Here is a 6,943-nt window from a genome sequence, read left to right as displayed (position 1 = left end):
TATATATATATAATTTAAATAAATTCAAAAGTGGATACTGTAACGTTACGCTGTTTCTTCCAAAAGTGCTTCTCACCTTTCACACTCACACACACACAGTGTATGTTCTGGGCACATTGACCTTCTGATACTATACAGTATTTTGTTCCTATTGTAATATTGAAGTAATCACTCCCCATAGTTGGATTTGGGTTGTTTGTACTGTCATAATTCTCCAGCATAGTGTGTGCATATATTCTGTCTGTACTGTCACTGTCTGAACCCTCTTCAGCTTTTTGTTGTTGTTTTGGCCATTTACAATAAACTTATAAACAAATAATGGATAACATTACTTTTTTTCTTTTTCAAAGCTGTGTTTTGACCTGTCCAAGATGTCCAAATAACATCAGATACTTGCTTTCAAAATTAACAAATCATTGATATAAACGAGATTTGCTCTTTTTCAGAGTTAGTGGGTGGCTCTTAAAAGAGCCGTTGAGGAACAAACACTGGACTTTATTTCTTTTTGGGCGCTGCCTTTTTAGGCTTGGCGGCTTTAGGTTTTGCAGCTTTAGTTTTAACAGTCTTTGCCTTTTTCGGGCTCTTGGCTGCTTTCTTAGCTACTATTGTCTTCGTTGCCTTCTTTACGGGTTTGGCTGCGGGTTTCTTGGCCTTCTTGGGAGATTTCTTGGCGGCGGGCTTCTTCACCGCTGCGCTCTTGGGCTTCTTGGCAGCAGCGGGTTTCTTGGCCGCGGGCTTCTTCGCTTTAGAAGCGGCTTTCTTCTTGGTCTCGGCTTGCTGCTTGTTGACCTTGAATGAGCCAGAGGCGCCGGTCCCTTTGACCTGCACCAGTGTGCCTTTAGTCACCAGGCTCTTGATGGCGATCTTGACGCGGGAGTTGTTCTTCTCCACATCGTAGCCGCCCGCAGCGAGCGCTTTCTTCAGCGCGGCGAGGGACACGCCCCTCCTCTCCTTGGATGCGGACACAGCTTTGACGATGAGTTCACCGACGCCTGGACCTGCTTTCTTTGCTTTCGCAGCGGACTTCTTCTTGGGCGCTTTGGCCGGGGCGGCAGCAGCGGGTGCTGGGGCGGTTTCTGCCATTTCTCTCTGACCGGATCTGCAATCTATCAAACGCTGTATCTAAGTCTGGTTTCTGCAATGAAATGATGTTCGAGCGGCGCGGCGATCTTAAATAACACATGAGGACCTTATAGACTCAACCTACCCGGTCGGCGTCGGTGCGCGTCCACAAGCCCCTCATGCGTGTGTTTTCTTCTCTTACATTTTGTTCAAAACTGGAGTGGTAAAATAGTTTAGCGCAGTCAAAACAAAGTGAACACCAAGCAGGAGGTTCTGAGCTTTCATCGGAGACTAAAATACGCGAGAGGAAATGTTTATTTTGCCTCCGTCCGATCAAAACCAAGGCGAGCATCAGCCACGTGGAAAAGCCTTATGTAAATTTGATGGATAGTTTAAGTGGAAAGGTTGATAAAAGCCTTGAACGCCTCAACTGTGTGTTCAGCAAACAGTCTGAAAGAAACTTTAATAAAATCAGCATCAGTGAGGGCCGTGAGGAGGCTTTCATACAGATGTTGTTTTGGTTAGCTTGAAGCACCATCCGAGTCTCCGATCGAGTCTCTCCATGACTCTCATGTCTGGCCAGCAGATGATCTGTCATTAAAATAATAATAATAATAATTGATATAATAATTATAGTTTTCATTAACTGATGTACATCATATAACGTAAATAAAAAAATGTAAATCATCATATTTGTTTTTCCGTATTTGTTATTCATCTCAGTTTTCATCATATGCGTGTAAAAACTCATCTGAATGAGCTGCTCATTTAAAACAAGGCAGAGCAAGTGACTCAAAAAACAACTTTTCAACACTTTCATATTTCCCCTGTTCTAGCTTGTATTTTCTGGACAATGTTTCAAACTTTGTATTGCTAGAATTTATTATGCCATTGCCTGAATCGCTTGTTGTATTTCTCCATAAGTCGCATTCAAAAACAGTTATGAATCATCATTTTCCACCTGATTAACTGTAAGGAGATTTTGAGCCTCACACATAAGACCAAACATACACCATCTCACTTTAGCCCTGATTCCTGAACCAAAACTAAAAACAACATACTTCGGACATTGATGTGCTTAAATGGATATACTTTTGTTCTTAAAACTGATTGAACCCTTGAGTTGTTTTGTTCATAAACTAATAGTATCAGGGTTTCCATCTTTGCTTTCCTGGTTGGAGTGAAATTTTGAGGACATCAATGACAAGAGCTTTTAAGGATACACCAATTCATTTTTAATTTCGTCTTAATAATGCAAATTACCCAATTTTTTTAGAAACGGACCATATTAACTTAGCTTTGAATTGAAAGAGAAATGATCTTAGCTTAATTTTTCTGTCTATGTCTCTCCGTTTTTATCTTTATGAACAGTCTCTGTATAAACATGCTGACTCTGGGTTCAGAAGCTGTTCATCTCTTGTATTGTTTGAGTGTGTGCTTTTCTTGGAAACCAGCCTTCTCCTTATATGGACTTGGGTTTCTCTTTGTCTTGCTTTCTATATGATGTAATAATTTATATTCTCACTGGACATTTACTTGAATAAAAGCTAAGATGCTGAATAAATTTCATGAACAGAGATTGGCTACAATGTTTATGACTCTTTCTGTGGAACCATGTCATTCCGAGAGACTGAGGCACAGGAAAATAGTAATTTTATAATTACCAGTCAGTCAGATTTCTCAATGACTAGTTTATTAAAAATACAAATTTAAAGTCATTGTATGATCTACTGTGTGTGTGTGTGTGTGTGTGTGTGTGTGTGTGTGTGTGTGTGTGTGTGTGTGTGTGTGTGTGTGTGTGTGTGTGTGTGTGTGTGTGTGTAAAAGGTAGGTAGTTGACTTAAAATGAAAAATAGCTCTGAATTTAAAAACGCAGTAGAAAACCAAAGCCATTCCACTTAATTTTATGCATCTGATTAATTAAATGAAATGTATTTCAGATAACAATGGCAAATGTGAGAAAGACAGGGACAGATTGTCAGACGCAGAAAGAGAGGCAGAAACAGGGAAAGGATAAGAGAAAAAACTTAATCAGTGAAGGCAGGTTTATTTTATTATCGGTCTGATGATGTTCAGTTATCCATGTTTCATCCATTCATAACCAGGAAAATTACTAACTAAGTTTTAAGAGAGAATCTAAAATAAAATAAGATTTTACTATTCTACATGTATCAATGTGATTTTTGGTCTTTTATCATAGATTGTTCACTGTCCCATATTGGGGACACAACTGTCCCACATTAGGAAGCTGCAGATTGTCTCAGACGACTTGCAATAACACTAATATGTCTATAATTTATCGTATGAATGGGTTATCTTAATTCTCTCTTTTGATTTGATTAGGACACATACTGGGGTTTTTAAAATGGTATTGGGTGTGGATTTAATGTTTTGGTTATACACACTGTCATTTATTGTTCTTGAAGAGCCTAAATGTAAATAACTCCTGTTACGGTTATTTGTAAACATTATTCATGACCATGTGAGACTTTTCTGTGTCAATAAACAGATGGATAGGCTGGAAAATAACATCCCACTTGAAGATTATTCTAATAAAGAATGAGAGCAGTGCTTTAACTTCGCAAATGATCTGTTTTGCTAGTCTCATACAATACTTAAATGATTAATTAACTAATTTGTTTATCCATGTGCTGACATATAGGTTGTTTATTTTGTGATACTAAATTTCACTGATTAAATAAGATTCTTGATCGCCAAATATATATGCGTGTGTTTGACTCTGGTTAAGTCTGATTGAGGTGAGTGTAAGATCGAGGGATTGAGGAAATGCTGTTCCAGTGGAAATCCAGCAGGCAATTAAGTTTCATTAGAATCTGGCCTCAAAAAGGAGTAAGTGGAGAGATGCTTTCAAAATAAAGAAAAACAATATATTAATATATACACACATTTATATTTAAGCAGGTATTATAAGAACTTCTATTCATAGTCTAAATAGCCTAACACCACAAGAAGCAGCTGGGTAAAACAGGACGGTACAAGTCTGAGGGATGCTACTCTAAAATCTAGGCTGTTAAACTTTTCTACTTTAGGAGTACAAAAGATTCACAAGAATGGATGGACACAGAAAATAAAGCTATGCAATTATTCAGCATTAAAAAAAAGAAAAAAATATAAGCTCTTTATTTGAGAGGATAGGTGGCTCTTAAAAGAGCCTTTGGGGTAGTTGAAGTCAGGCACGCCTCACTTAGAGCTGGTGTATTTGGTGACGGCCTTTGTGCCCTCGGACACGGCGTGTTTGGCCAGCTCTCCGGGCAGCAGCAGACGCACGGCGGTCTGGATCTCTCTAGAAGTGATGGTGGAGCGCTTGTTGTAGTGCGCGAGGCGAGACGACTCACCGGCGATGCGCTCGAAGATGTCGTTGACAAAAGAGTTCATGATGCCCATCGCCTTGGAGGAGATGCCGGTGTCAGGATGAACCTGCTTCAGGACTTTATAGACATAGATTGCGTAGCTCCCCTTCCTGGACTTTCTGCGCTTCTTTCCTCCTTTAACGGCGGTCTTGGTGACGGCCTTCGTTGAGACCTTAGGCTTGTTTGAGATGCGCCTTGCCTCGCCTTGAATGAAGGCGAGAGTAGGCGGCTGCAGTGAGAGGAGGAGTGAGAAAAGCGCAGGCATGCCGGACAGTTCTCGCTTCTCGCAGTGGATCTGACACCTGCGAGATCAATGATGGATATCGCGGGATTCCCGGGATTCACGCTCGTGCACAGTGTTGCTAATAAACTGGATTTAATTTAAGTTCTGTTGCTTTTATATGAAAATAAATATAATGAGCAAGACACCCAAAGTACTTGTTATTTAATTCCATTCCAAATAAGTGTTTATCAATTATTTTATCTTTAATACAGACATAGGCTATGTGTTTTTTTATATATATATATACAATAAAATGACATTGCATAACCCATAGAGATCGCACTGTTCGAGAGTTTGGGAATATTCACACATAACATATAGCCTACACATAAAACAAGAGGCTTGTTTGAGATGCGCCTTGCCTCACCTTAAATGTAGTCGAGTGTAGGCGGCTGCAGTGAGAGGAGGAGTGAAAAAAGCGCAGGCAAGCCGGACAGTTCTCGCTTCTCGCAGTGGATCCATAAACCTGCGAGATCAATGATGAATATCGCGGGATTCACGGGATTCACGCTCGTGCACAGTGTTGCTAATAAACTGGATGTAATTTAAGTTCTGTTGCTTTTATATGAAAATAAATATAATGAACAAGACACCCAAAATACTTGTTATTTAATTCCATTTCAAATAAGTGTTTATCAATAATTTTTTTCTTTAATACAGACATAGGCTATGTGTTTTTTTATATTAAAATGACATTGCATAACCCATAGAGATCGCACTGTCCGAGAGTTTGGGAATATTCACACATAACATACACATAAAACATGATATCCGAGTTTTAAAATCAAACATTTTAAAATAGAACAATACATCACGGTTGTTTAAACCAATCAACATCAACGGCATGCATTACGCGCTGATCACTGGTGATCGGTTCTGCGCCGATTTTGCTCATCTCAAACAAGCCTAAGATATCCGAGTTTTAAAATCAAACACTTTAAAAGAGAACAATACATCACGGTTGTTTAAACCAATCAACATTAAGCTGTGTCGTCAGCAAGTCGTTTCCCATCATGCTTCTGATCAGCGCAGTCGGTGGAGAGCAACTGCGCGCGACTGCAGAATCCAACACGTGCGCCTTGCGCTCGCGAGAGCTTTTTTGACACACGTCAGCAAGACATCAGGAGGCGGACCGCACTCGGACACATTTCTAAGCGGCATGCATTACGCGCTGATCACTGGTGATCGGTTCTGCGCCGATTTTGCTCATCTCAAACAAGCCTAAGATATCCGAGTTTTAAAATCAAATACTTTAAAAGAGAACAATACATCACGGTTGTTTAAACCAATCAACATTAAGCTGTGTCGTCAGCAAGTCGTTTCCCATCATGCTTTTGATCAGCGCAGTCGGTGTAGAGCAACTGCGCGCGACTGCAGAATCCGACACGTGCGCCTTGCGCTCGCGAGAGCTTTTTGACACACGTCAGCATGACATCAGAGCAAGAAGGAAGGCACTCGGACACATTTCTAACTGGCATGCATTACGCGCTGATCACCGGTGATCGGTTCTGCGCAGATTTTGCTCATCTCAAACAAGCCTTTTCTTGGGCGAGATACCCCTCGCTGCAGACTGTAGCGCGGTGACGTCACGTAGGTACGTCAGGAATGTACGTCAGGTATGTGTTACCACGCATGCGCAAAGTATACGCATCTGCGCACGCGCAAAGAATACGCAAGTGCGCACGCGCAATTCATTACAATAAATTCCGGCGATGGATTCCATAGATATCATATATAGACTAGATGCCCTATTGGCCGCTGGAAACCGAGAAATCCGGCCGCCATCTTGAACCGGTCGTATTCCTAGTTTCGTTGCGTGGCAGCAGAAAAGATGCCAGAGCATTGTGGAACATTTTCCTGTTCTAATCGCCGGACCATCGAACATAGGGCTTTTCACAAGTAAGTCTTAACATTACCGTACTATTGGTTGTATTTTTTGAATAGAATTACCAGATAATTGAGAAGGAGCAAGAATATTTGCTATTACTGTACTGAAATCGTTGTGAAATGCTGTTTACTGCATCAGCCGGTGTTCACCCGGCATGGAGAGGTGGGGTAACTGTTAAAGTAATAATTACAACAGCTTCTAGGTTATCAGATAAGCATTCAACTGCCCTGTTGTATAGGTTATTTGTGTTTCTGCACATGATATCAGGAAGCAATGTAATAGGCTACACGCATGACAGCGATGCGCAAATTGAGTTACCCCTCCAACTTCTAGTGTTAT

The 6,943-nt window shown here is 40.7% G+C and overlaps 1 pseudogene; it reads right to left on the bottom strand.

Moving 5' to 3' along the window:
- Window positions 1-484: 484 nt before the first annotated feature.
- Window positions 485-1,087, bottom strand: LOC143721240 (histone H1 pseudogene; annotated as a pseudogene).
- Window positions 1,088-6,943: the final 5,856 nt, after the last annotated feature.

Source organism: Siphateles boraxobius, unplaced genomic scaffold, assembly GCF_051911475.1.
Source record: "Siphateles boraxobius isolate OS27281-9 unplaced genomic scaffold, OSU_SipBor_1 65, whole genome shotgun sequence".
Taxonomy (NCBI): Eukaryota; Metazoa; Chordata; class Actinopteri; order Cypriniformes; family Leuciscidae; genus Siphateles; species Siphateles boraxobius.
The sequence above is the reverse complement of the archived record's forward strand: the minus strand, read 5'-3'. Positions and strand labels throughout refer to the sequence as shown.